Raw genomic sequence first — 14,255 nt, forward strand, 5'->3', positions numbered from 1 at the left:
GTGTGGACGCCAGACGCAGCTACTTCATATGGGAACGTTGTGCTACTAATAACCAGTGAACCCTTATTGTTCTGTGAAAGATGGTGATTATGAGCAATTTATAGCTGTTGTAAAATATGCTTTATAACGTATATTTTTTCATTTTCTTTATACATCTACTTTTTGGTGAGGAAATATCTTCATTCAGGTTTTTGCTTCGACCTTTTATCTGTTTTCTTTTTTCCCTTTAATATTTTGAGCAGAGTTGTTAATAACATACAGTGGCGCTGTAAGAGGCCGGCAAGAAAGGAGAAATTTGCCCAAGAAAAAAAATTAATAATACTTGACAACAAAACAGATGAGGGAGAAGCGTTGTAAACATTTTTCTAACCAGACTCCCCCTTATACACACACACACATTATTATCTAAGCTGCTCGTCCTCCATATCAACTGTGAAATACTTAACCAAAACAAAAAAACATCTCGTATCCATAAATCCCTGATGATTAACGGGGATTTATCACTCCCATTAAGTGTCACTCATGTGGATTAACACCGACACGAAACATGTTAATAGGAAATGTGGAGTAGACAACATGTTAGCGTGCTCAGTAGTAGTAGTAGTACATAGTAGTAGTAGTAGTAGTAGTTCGTAGTAGTAGTAACAGTAGTAGTATTAAGGTCACTAAGGAGGTGTAGAGCCCAGAGAGTTCAGGTGGTCCCAGGCAGTATATAACGGATACAATATTTATGGTGGCATTACGGGATAAAATTCTGCCATTTATCAGGTGTTTATGTGTATTTATGTGTTCTCGTTGGATAGGGTTAAAGACAACACCAAACACGTCCTTGGTCGCTCCTATTCAGAACTACATATCTTTCTGTTTATAGGGTAATGTAGTTTTTAAGACAATTACAAATTAAAATCTTACCCTTACTGATTAGTGAACTAGAGTGTTAAGGCTATTGAAATTTCATCGCGTTGTGTGTAGGTCTAAGAAGGTCGACTGGAAACATAATATAAACGACGTCTCCATACGGGTTACGCAATTTCAAATGTATACGGATAAGTTTAGTCTCCTCCATACTGTTTCAAATCCTGTGGTTGATAATCATGAGAGAGAGATTATATTTTTACTAATGTTTGTTGTTTCAATGTAAGAGTGTTTAGGTGATTTAACTGGTAGGATGTTTAAACACAGTATATTGAGTGTTAGTCGCTACACAAGACAAGTTTTCGCAACAGATACATTCCACAATCATTTTTCTGACACAGGTCTTAAATATCACCCTAATGTCTCATTGAGCTGAACTGAACGAGGGAACACCTGTCAAGACATCAAACACTTGAGGAAAAAAAGCAGAAGACAATAGCTATCTAGTTTGAGGGAAGTAAGGAAAATATAACAAAAAATAAATGTCTGGAGATTAATGTGGACAGGGAAGAAGACAGATCCGAGTGAGTCTTTTTGTGGTGTTATGGCACGTGTAATGTCTTCTTTGTCCTCCCCTTTAAACTGTCCTTTGATACACGGAGTAATTGTGTGGGATGGGGAAAGGGCATGTGTGTGTGTGTGCGTCTGCGTGTGTGCGTCTGTGTGTGTGTGTACGTGTGTGCGGACGTGTGCGTGAATGGGGGATTGGATTGTGAGTGTGTGTGTGAAGGGTTAAATTATTTGTGTTGGTGTATGTGAGAGGGAGTGAGCAAAACGTACGTACGTGTGTGTGTGTGTGTGTGTGTGTGTGTGTGTGTGTGTGTGTGTGTGTGTGAATATCTTGACAAAATGCCCTGATCATTGACGAGTTAATGTGAACCCTGGCCACGGCTGTGCACAGTTGGGAACGCTGGCTAGAAGTCACTACAGGGCTATTGTATATATGATACAAATCTGTTTATACAAATCTTATAACTTCTATATATCGTGAACAGTCACTTTTCAACGTAATAATAAAGTTCAGTATTTTTTATATGTGATCCAATTCATATATTGTATAACCTATATATTTTGTCTTGTGTTCAAAATTACATATATAACAAGACTTCACCTCTAAAGATATAACGAAGACGACAACATTACGAAAGCAAAAGATAAAAACAAAAATAAAACTAACCGTAAAAAATTTGGTCGTTAAAGTAGTGATCAAGGGACAGGGGGGAGAGAATGATCTACGAAATGGTGTGTTGTGTTGATATGGCTCGTGAAATGTGCCTATTGTCCTCCCCTTCACAACCCCTGTTACCACGGAGACTTCACCCGGAGATACAGACCAAAAACACGTATCCGCCCATCACTCTCATTTACACAGCTTTACTGTATTCTGTCTTGAGATTATTTTTATTGTCACCGGTTTTCTTTTTCTCTCAAATATATGAAAAAATAGGATTTCTCATGTCCTCTTCATCATTTTTTTTTTCATTTCCGTTTGTCTTGAGTTCGGTCGTTCGGGGTCTTCCTCCTTCACAGTTGTCGGTCCTGTGCTTTCTCCTCGAGCCAGACTTAATTACTAGACCCGGACTTACAACCGGACCCGACCTTAAAACCGGACCCGACCTTAAAACCGGACGCGACCTTCCATGCTAAAACATCGGATATGGTGAAGTTAATTTAGGTCATTGTGCTAATATTGGGTTAAGGTTAGGTTATGTTATGTAAGGTTAGGTTAAATTAAATTGGCTTTGGCTGGGTTCCGATCTCAGGTCCGCAGCGGTGGGTTATTGAGAGTCTCCTTCCCTCTCCTTCTCTTTTCTTCCGTCTCATAATCTTCTCCACTACATCTCCCCATTTAATCCTTTGTCGTCTTCCACTTTTCTGCCCTTCATTGGCATTTCCATTGTTCCTCTTCACTTTCTTCTTCACCCTTATGTAGATGTCTTATCCATCTCAGTTTTGACTCTTCTGCTTATTCTTTAACGTTGCTATCTTCATCTTTCTTTATTTTATAACATGTCAAATACAAAATTACTATCCATATTTTCTCTGTTTCCATGATTGTTTGTCTAGGATTTTTCATGTACAGTATTTAGTGTGTGTGTGTGTGTGTGTGTGTGTGTGTGTGTGTGTGTGTGTGTGTGTGTGTGTGCTCTCATGAATTAAGGTCCCCCTGTTATATTGTTTCCCCTCCTTGATCATTATTTCCTTGCCTAAGGCCACAAAATCTCTTGAGTGTTCCAGAATTCCGTATTTCCCAGATTCTCAAAACCTCTAAGTTAATTTTTCCATCTTACTGAGAATGAGAGCCGATATCTAGCCTTCAAGGCATCTAGCTGGCCTTAGCGTCAACTCGAAGTTGTCATCGTGATGATATCTAGCCGACAGCTTATCGAGATTCTATCCCTGTTGGTCTATTGTTGTATTGTCGATAGCGTGACTGGTTTTTCCTGCTGTCGACCCGTTGATGTCTAACCTTCTTTGTGGCTAGTTTTTTTTCCCCTTGTCGGTGTTGCCTGATCGTTCCGCTGTGAGGAAGTATTTCTTTACAGTCGAGTCTAAACATATTCTTACGCCATAATGTCTGGTATCTTGCTGGATGAACATAACGCACCAAACAAATAACTGTTTGAGAATTTGTGTCGTAAACGTTAAAACGAACGTCAGGATTAAACTCAACGCTACGTTCATGATCGCTCAATTCGGTTAAATATTATTATTATAATTTTCAGTTTAATAGATTCAACGCCATGATAACTCTTAACATCATTAGAATCAACGCTACACCCTGGAGTTATTAACCTTCGGGGTAAATATAGTTTGTTCACGTAGATTCAACGCTGCATTGATGGCTACTTGGACAAAATCAACGCTGCATTCCAATTCACTCGAGTCAACGCTACAATGCTCGTCAGGGTATTGTCATCGTCGCTTTATGGCTCAACTATATTCAGAACGAAACACCAAACTGCAAGTCGTAACGTGGAAACTTGACTGCTATTGTATGTTAAGTTTTTCCAATTCTGTATTACATGACATTTTTTCCTCCTTGCTACAGATATTTAGAGTATTATATCCTTACTAACTTATTCTTATCCTTTTCCTCCCAAATCTTTCTCTCTTTTTTTTTCTGTCGTCCTTATTTTTACTTTACATTTATACTGTCGTAACTATTATTTAATTTTATCTTATTCTCAATTTATCAATGTAGTTTTTATGCATTGTCTTGTTCTTGTTATAATGTTCCGCTATTCCCATATTTGTTTCCATTCTTTATGGTTTAATCTTCGTTATCTCTGTCCATTGTTGCGTGAATCGATGTTACTAAAAAAAAAAAAAGCCCGACCCTATCCCTCTTTTGTCTTTTATTTTCGTTCAGTTCTCATAGCTTTTTTGTACCCTTCATTTTTTTCGTATTTTTTCTCTACTGTCCGTTTATTTCGTGTCTCTCTCTCTCTCTCTCTCTCTCTCTCTCTCTCTCTCTCTCTCCAATCAGTATTACGATGTTTATTTAGTGTTGTTAACCAAGCAATACCAATCTCTCACGTAAACTAAGAAATATATTCAAATTACTGTTTATTCTTGTTTATTTATTTATTATTTATTAATACATTTGTTTAATTATTTATTTTTATTTCTTGGTCGTTATTCATTGATTTATTTATTTACTTACATAGAATGATAGACATATAGATATGTTTTGAATTCTGTCTCATCACCTGACATAAAAGCCAATATTAACGAGTCACACAAACACACTCAACCCACCCTCCCCTCCCCCCTTCAGGGAATTCAGAACAGTTGGTGTCTTCTAAACTTTCTAAAGCTTTGGGGGTCGATTTTTTTTTTAATAATTTTCTCACCCAAAAGGAACGAAATTATATACGGGTTGCATACCTTCTCCAGCGCCCCTTGTATGGAAAATTAATTAGGTGATTTTTTTGGCCGTTTTTCTTCAGGGTGACTCTTTTTGTACATATTTGTATGGGAGGTTTCTTAAGGGAGTTAATCCTCTGTTGGGTCTTGTCTCGCTTTCCTATTTTACCCTCCTCCCCTCCCTCATCCTCCCCTCCTCTTTCACTCCCCCTTCTTTTCTCACCCTCCCCTCTCTCTTCCTCTTGCCCTCCTCCTCTCCTCTCCCTCTTTCACCCCTCCCTCTCTCCCCTCCCCTCCTCTCTCACCCTCCCCTCCTCTCTCACCCTCCCCTCCTCCCCCTTCACCCTCCCTCTCACCCTCCCTCTCACCCCTCCCCTCCTCCACTCTCACCTCCCCTCCTCCTCTCACCCTCCTCACCTCCCTCCTCTCTCACCCTCCCTCCTTTCTCCACCTCCCCTCCTTTCTCACCCTCCCTCCCTCCCCTCTCGCCCTCCTCTCCTCTCTCACCCATCCCTCCCCTCTCACCCTCCCCTCCCCTCTCACCCTCCCTTCTATGTGTTTCACCATATTTGTGGCTTCTCCGCCCCTCTGAACACCAAAGTTTTTTCTTCCTTTTTCTCAGTAACTAAGAAAATATTTTATAATTATACTAACTGGAACTTTTTTAGAATAATTTCCAGATTTTACTTTTGGAATTATTGTATTGTTCTGTATTTTATTCGATTTAGTCTAACCCATTTTAAATAAAGTAAGGCGAAGATTAGTTTAGTTTTGATATGAATGAAAGGAAACACTGAGAGAAATATCCAAAAGCTTTAATTATCTTAAAGACCTTGTTGAACTATGAGTAAATTAATCTTAAGCTCTTCTGAACGCTATTGATTGTTGTTCATGGAAATTGATGAATTAAGGACATGTTAGGTCATGCTCTCTTGAACACTAATTTATCTTCACTGGTCGTCCTTAGGGAACAGTCGTAGTCTCCCATTGTGTTTCCTCAGATTCTTATAAACTAATGCCAAAGATCAACAGAGGTACAAAAGATATTAAATCCTGGACAATTGCATATTTACCTTTGTATTTAAACGGTATTGGAACGAGTATTTTGGTGGGTGGGTTGGTGGTTGAATGGGTGGATGGGTGGGTCGGCGAGGACGGGTGTAGGGTAGGACGAGGTTAAGGGTTTGGGTGGAGGAGGATGGAAAGTGTGGGTGGAGGAATATGGGATTTTTGTGGAGAAAAATGAAAGGCTGAGAGTATACGAGGATTTGGGGGGTGTGTAAGTGGAAGAGGAAAGGAATATAAGTGGAGAGGAAGAAAATGTAGGTGGAAAAGAACAGACATATGAGTAAGGGAGGTGGAGGAGTATGGAGCTATGGTTGTAGGCGGAAGTGGAGATGTGGATGTGAGAAAAATAATGATAAGGAGTATAGGACAATAGGATGGATGAGGACAGAATAGGATAGAGGTGCCGAGGAAAGGATTCACTAATTACTTTTTGTCTTTTTTTTTGCGACTGATAAATAAATTACATTCACACGTTAACATATACGCACAAAACTATTGCCGGAATGTTATAATTGCACTATTGCTTCTCATTATCATTCTGAAAAAGCGAGAGAGAGAGAGAAAAACAAAACAGAAAAAGATTCCTAAGGATGAAATAAAGGGAGAGTGGAAGAGGCGAGGATGGGAAAGGGAGAAAGGGAGAAAGAAAGAGAGGGAGTGTGAGGGCGTGCGCCAGAGTACACAATAATGCATTTTTCCCCTTAGCGGCCCTTGAGACCAGCGGAACCCTCCTCTCTTCAGCCCTGAGACAAAGACCCCCTTCGCTTCTCTCTCTCCCTCTTCTCCTCTTCTTCCCCCTCGTCACCCCCCCCCTTTATATTCCACTTCTTCTAATTGACCTGATCAGCTTCGCCCTGGCCCCCACAACCCTTCTGGCCACGACAAACTCCTCTCTGGGTTCTGTTGGGGCGTTTGTATTTGTCTGTCGTGTTTTGGGGTTCAGTCTCCCCTCCTTGTGTTGACTGGACCACCGCCCCAGCCTCCTCCCCTCGCTTTGGTCTTTTTTCCCTTTCTCTCTCTCTTTCTTTTTGTTATATTTTTCATTTTATTTACGTTCGCTTTCTCCCTTTTTCTTTTTTCCTCTCTTTTTTGTGACTCAATGTTTACACACACACACACACACACACTACTACTACTACTACTACTACTACTACTACTACTACTACTACTACTACTACTACTACTACTACTACTACTACTTCAACTTCTACTTCTTGTTGTTCTTCTGTTATTGTTAGTTATCCTCTCTTTTGTTTTCCTTACCCTGTACCCACCTTTTTGGTCTTTGCTAATCCCAAATCCCTATCCTCGTCTCCTCCTCCTCCTCCAAGACTCACTCCCTACTTCCTAAGCCACTCTCTGTATCCCTCTAGCCCGAACTGCCTTTTCTAACCTCTTCCATTTTCCCTCCAAGTCCTTCCCAGTGTTGCTTCTTTTTCTCTCTCCCTCTCCTGTTCTCCAATTCTTTTCTCTCTCCTCCTTTATCACTCTTTCTCAGTTCTCTTCTTTTATTCCAGTTCCTCGTTATGTTTCATCAAGATTATTCAAGTGTTTCCCCTCTTACGGTTTTACCCTCGAGTCTTTATTTTTTCCCCTACACTTGTCTCCCCCTCCTCACCATTTTGTAATTTCTTTCCCCTTTTCTGGCATATTCAATCATTCTTTTCTTGCGCCTGGAGGCCTAATTTAGTTTTGTGTGCGTTTTTATGACGAGTGTGTGTGTGTGTGTGTGTGTGTGTGTGTGTGTGTGTGTGTGTGTGTGTGTGTGTAGGGTAAAGAGGTCGACCATTTTCCACAAAAGGACGTCTGTCATATGATTTTTTCTTTTTATTTTTTCTTTGTGTTTTGTTTGATAAGTCTGTTATTAAATAGAAAAATAAAAGCATTCAGATTATCGAAATAGTGGAATTATTTACAGAATGGGTATATATCCAGCCATCGAAAAGGGGAAGTTGATTAAAAAATGAACAATTGTATTTTGAAAAGACTATCCTACCTTTATTTTTATCAGAGGATCATCGATTTTATTAATTAGCGGACAAATATGTAGAAAAAAAACGAAGAAAAAACTGTTCACAGTTTCAATGAGAAATATTCCATAACTAAGGGCCTACCCCTCCCAACCTCTCTTATCTCGGCCCCTCTTCACCGTTGTCCCTCTCAATCCCAGCCCTTCTTCACCGCGGAGCAAATCACCCCAGCCCCTCTCCACCCCCGGCCCGTCTCACGTCTCCACCCCCACCCCTCACCCCCCTCTCACCCCCACCCCTCTCACCCCCACCCCTCTCACCCCAGCAACTCTCCAATGCTCTTATTTTCATTTTTTTAATATAAAAAATTTAATGCCCTGTTTTAGCTCACCAAGAAGGAGATGGAATACAGCTAATTGATTGAATAATTCTTAGAGGAATGACTTGGACTGAGAGATACCAAGTCACTGACCTTTGACCTTCTATTCATTGTAGTGTAAATTGGTTTCAGGTGTAATGTTCTTACAAAATAAAACAGATATGTACGTTTCACACGCACACACACACACTGTACACTAGCAGATAAAAACTCAACAGGGAACAAACACAGCGGCTCTCGTTCCCTGCGGCTGAGGTTAATCAGGTGTTTCGGTCCGAGCAAGAAGGGCCCGTCCTGTTATTTTTTAATTAGATATTATGTCAATGAATTCGTGAAATAATGTGCGATATATATATTATTTGTTTCACTAAAAAGTTATATCAACTACAGTTTTTTGTCTGTCTGTTCATGTACTTGTCTGTCGTTTTACTGTCTGTCTGTCTGTCGTTTTCCCATATCTACCTCTAAGTTTGTGTGTCTGTATGTCTGTCTGAGCATATTTTATTTTACATTTATATATACGTAATCCTTTAGAGCATACATGGACATACATTACACAACACTATATGAATTAACTAAATGAGAATGTGGGGGTGTGGGGGAGAAAGTGAGGGTGTGGGGAAGAGAAAGTGGGGGAGAGGTAAAGCGAGGGAGAGAGAAAGCGAAAGGGTAAAGAGAGACAAAACATTGAGGGAGACAGAAAATTATGAGAGAATCACTCATGGAAGAAGTACAGAGATAGACAGGTAGATATATAAATATAGACAGAGGACGTTAACAGCGAGGTAGACAGACACAGATAAATGAAGACAAGAAAACCCTGGTAAAGTAAGAACAATTAAATACATCACAACTCTCTCTCTCTCTCTCTCTCTCTCTCTCTCTCTCTCTCTCTCTCTTTCTCTCTCTCTCTCTCTGGTAAGAAATTTGTTCTAGATTTATATGCGTCATTATTCTAAAATCATATTTACCTAATAATTTATTTATCTCATTATCTATTTATTTGATAATTTGATTATTCGCTGTTCAGAGCTTAACTAATCAAGTTAGGATGGGGTGGCAGTTCATACCGTGTGTGTGTGTGTGTTTTTATATCTGTTATGCACTATACTTAAATCTGAAAGTTCTGGTGTTTCTTGTATGTGTTTATTTGTGGTGAATAATATTAAGTTTTTGTTTGGTTGTATTATTATTATTATTATTATTAGTCGTAGTAGTAGAGTTGGTGGGTGTATTAGTAACACCAATACTAAATTTAAAACCCTTATCATTATCATAGATATTATAGCAAAGAGAGAAAATAACTAGAAGGTAAATGTTGCAGTATAATACACCTGCCTTATGTTTACTCCTCAGGTGAGACCAAACAATTATGTTAATACAATTTGTTTCAAAGTGGATAATACTGAGACTTACTGAGCGTGACTTCTTTAGGCCTTTTATCCAGGGTTCGGGGATTCAGATACGGTTGTGGGTTCGTGTTTGTGTGTAAAGGGTTGTGTTTATAGTGGGTTATATGGGTCAGTTTTGAACCCCAGAGGAAGGAATTGTGATCTGATGAAAGAAGACGACAAATAAGGTAATTCCAACAACGAACTCGTTAATAATGATAACGTCAGACTTTCAACGACAACGCCAGACTTTCAACAACAATGCCAGACTTTCAACGACAACGCCAGACTAACAACAACGCCAGACTAACAACAACGCTAGACCAACGACAACAACGCCAGACCTTCAACAACACCACATTGCCAGTCACCAAAGCTCGCGGTGCTCGACGACTCTTACGACAACCTGAAGGAGATATGAGAGTTTGTCTTGGTCCTCCCGAGGCTGCGGTGTGAGCTTTCAGTCTTTCGTAACGTGACATATTTTTCCACGTTAAGAAGTTCTCTCTCTTCTCTATTGATATTTCGTTCAAGCTGTTTGGATTAGAAAATGAAACCTTGGGAATGGTATTTAATAGCCTTAGTAGTTGAAGCACATTAAGCTAAGACCCAGTGAGCTGTGGTTAATAGCCCTGGTAACTTAAGCACCTAAAACTAAGAACACTATTATTCAGCACTCAATGACCCGAATAATCAAAGGACTTTATATTGAGATCTAGTCAATGATACTTAAATTCGGAAATTTGAAGCACCTACAAATTTAAAGACCTGTTGAAGGATGCTAATTAGCCCTGGAAATTGAAGCACCTTAAACTCGTATACTACGGTAACTTTATCACAATGTCAACAACTAACCGGTTGCTTATTCCTGCTGTTGTCGCCGCTTGAGTGATTCAGGTAAATGCATAACCTCCCTTGATCTCCAATTACAGATTACAGGAAACGTTTTTAATGCTTGAGTCTTCGAATCAGGGTCCAGCGGAGGTGGCGTGTGGGAGGAGGAAGAGGTGGGAGAGGAAGGGAGGAAGAGGTGGGGGAAAGGGAGGAAGAATTGGGGAAAGAAATAAGCCGTGGGAATAGGGGGGAAGAGATGGAGGAAGAAGGGAGGAAGAGGTGGAGAAAGGAAGATGCCGTGAGGGAAAGGGAAGAGGAAGTGGGGAGGCGTGAAAGGAGGAGGAGGAGGGGTTGAGGAGGAGGAAGGGGTGAGGAGGAGGAAGGAGTGAGGAGGAGGAAGGGAAGAGAAGAGTAGGAGGAAGAGAAGAGTAGGAGGAGGAAGAGAGGAGAAGAGTAGGAGGAAGAATACCAAATGGCTTGTGTAATTATTGAAAGCCATCAGGAAAATTTCCGAGAAACTTGGAGGAGACGTCTGACACAGGGTAAAAAAATGTGAGTGTAGGTTTGTGTGACGATCTTGAGAGGAGCTCACTAGACCTTGCTCTCTCTTGCTATACATATATTTGTCTCTTTATATATCCCCTTTTATCCTTTTTTTTCGATCTGACTCTGTTCATTTGTTTGTTTGTCTGCCTCTACTCAGAAGACATCTATATACACGTTACTCCTTATAGTAGAAGAATATTGATATCTCTCTCTCTCTCTCTCTCTCTCTCTCTCTCTCTCTCTCTCTCTCGTGTGACAATGGCCGGGGTGCACATCGCAGTCCCGCCACACACACACACACACACACACAACATGCACCAGTCCTCTGCTAAATCCCACATCCTGGGCATTAATGCAACATCTGAAGCCTCTTTGTGGGAACCCATCAGTAGGCTTTGTCGTCTCCTGGAAGCTCCACGCCCCTCGGGGATTCCTGACGGAGAGGTGGGAGGGGGAGGAGGAGGAGGAGGAAGTGAGGGGAAGATGAAGTGGAGATGCTACGATGGGAGTGGTAGGAGGAGGAGACTAGTAGATGGAGTGAAAGTAAAGGTGGAGGGAGAAAATGAAATGGAGAGGAGGGTGAAAGGAAGGACAGGAATTGATTGACTGAAAATGTTGGATGAGAGAAAGAAGTGAAGTGATAAAGAGTGGTAGGATGGAAAGAGGAGGAGATAGAAGTGAAATTTATTAGAAAGAGAGGGAAAGAAATGAGGTGAAGTGGAAATAAAATAGGGAGGAAGAAGGAAAGGTTATAAGAATGAGGAAAGAGTAGATGTAGAGAAGATGGTAAGGGAAAGAGAAAAGAAGATGAGAGATAAACATTGAGAGGAGAGAAGGAAGGAGGGGAAGAGTAGAGGGAATAAAATCTGGGAAGTATTTGGGAAGAAAATAGAAAAGAAAATAGGAAGAATAGATAAAGGGGAAATAAAGGAAAAGGAAATAAAGAAGTGGAAAGGGGTACAGTGAAATGGAGGAAGAGAATATTGTGTGGAAATGACGTATGAGGAAGGGAAGAAGGGAGAACGGGAAAGAATGAGACTAGAAGGAGGAGGAATAATGAAAAAAAAATACAGGAAGATTAGAAAGTGTACAGGCGGTGGAGGAGGAGAAGTTAAGGATTAAGAGGGATGATGATGATGATGATGATGATTACACGAATTGTAGAAGAGGAAAGAAAGATAAAGAAAGCAAATGGAGAATTAAATGAACCGAAAATAAAACGGGGAACGAAATTGATGGAAATAAATAAGGATAGATCAGTAACTAATAACGAATATGGGTTAGTGTGTGTGAAGAAGTAAATTGGAATGAAAGAAAAGAGTAAATAAGGAGAAAGAATGAAAGAAATAACGCTTTGATCAGTGAAGTAAATAGAGGAATTCGATATAGCGGAGAAAGTTGAGGCGATAAAGAAGAAAAAACAATAATTGGAAACCAGTGTAAGAAGATTGAATAAGGAGAAGTAGGGAAGTCAAAGAAAGGGTGGAAGAGAAGATTCAAAATAAAGACTGAATATGACAAATAAAGAGAGACGGGGGGGACGGACAGTGTGTAACGCCGACAGATAGATGGAAAAATGAAACAAAATCAGACAGACAAAACGACAGGCAAAAAGATCCGAGACAAGGAGACAGAGAGACAGACAGAAAGGCAGGGACAGGAGGACAGGCGGAACTTGTAAAGGTAAAAATGACAGGTTGACAAAGAAACCGACAGACAGCGTACCAGATCACAAAGTACCAGAGCTCAGAGGCAGGATACCAGAGCTTAGAGAACAAAGACGAGATTAAGGAGATGCTCTGAGGCGATAAGGAAGTACACGATACGGAAGAATTACCTCTGCCATCCTCACTCGCCTCCAACAAGCCCTTCCTTCCATGCTACCTGAAACGTCCCTGACAGGTGAAACAGCCTCCTGCAAGACTCTTGACCCTGGGGGGTAATTGGTACAGGATGAGGAAGCTGGAGATAGTGAGAGAGAAAATGAGAAGTGGAAGAGGTGAGAGAAAGAGTAAATGAAATATAAAAATAACTGAGTAAATGAGAGAGAACTCAATTCGAATGTAATGATAGAACGTGAACAGGTATAAAAACGATGGTGGTAAATGAACAGTTACAACACGAGTAGTAATAAAGGATGAGAGAGACAGAAAAATACGGGGACTAGGAAGACGATGTCTGCCTTTCTCTTACGTTTAATGCTACCAGGAGTTGGGCAAACGTACGCCTGGCGTACCGTACTACCATAAGATTTTCATTGTAGGTTGGAGGGGAATGCCTGACACGGCTATAATTATTCTCGAGCTGAAGTTGAGTTTTTCTTATGGTAGGAGCTTACGAATCATTTTCCAGGGGACTCTATTTCCGAGGGACGGTCGTCTAAGACTGTCCGCGTCCGTGATGGATGCCGTCAGGACCAGGAACATTTCGTTGCATAACTGTTTTTTAGCCGGATGAGCAGCTATCATTATGGCTGCTCTCCAGATTGATCAGCTTTCCCTATGGCTGGCCTCCAGGTGAATTAGCTCCTCTGAGGCCATTGTATACCTCTTTAAAGGATCAGCTTTTAGTAATTCAACGTCTCTCAATAATTTATTCCCGCTATAGGCAGGGTCCAAATAGATCACCTTTCTCCGGGACAATGAGTAAATTTAAAGACCTTAAGAATTTTAATTATACTTCCTATAGGTCCTCTAGAAGTTAATAATAATCTAACGCCATCACAACAATTTCCAGGAAGATAATCTTGCTGTAGGTTAAGTTAAGATAGCTGCTTAGGTTGAGCAGCTGCTTGTATGAGCAATTAGAAGATTCCTGGATGATTTACTTCTAGTATGAGCAACATCCAACACCAAGGATGATCAGCCTCCAGCACGAGTATCTAATGATTCTTCTTGCCTCAAGTATTACCTCCGCTCCATCATGTTTTAACCATCCTCTTGGCAAGTTAATAACTGTTATGTAAGACGCTACACACAGGAGGGTGTTAGTGACGGCTGCCGGGAAGAAATACTGTCGTAACAACTATATACAACCATGTTAGGAGTTCGTTTCTTTGCCAGTGTAAATATAGAATGACCACACACTTTCCTTCTTGTGGATATCGCTATAGAAAGATATGTGAGTGTATTCAAATTCAGTTCCATACAAATTATGATATATGAATATATTGTATACACACATATGGAGATTCTTATGTAAATATGGAAAACTCTACTGTATTCATATGTATAATCCAATTTCAAAATTATTGACACATACGTCCATGCACAATTGAGAATC

Source organism: Homarus americanus, unplaced genomic scaffold (genome assembly GCF_018991925.1).
Source record: "Homarus americanus isolate GMGI-L3 unplaced genomic scaffold, GMGI_Hamer_2.0 scaffold47177, whole genome shotgun sequence".
Classification (NCBI taxonomy): domain Eukaryota; kingdom Metazoa; phylum Arthropoda; class Malacostraca; order Decapoda; family Nephropidae; genus Homarus; species Homarus americanus.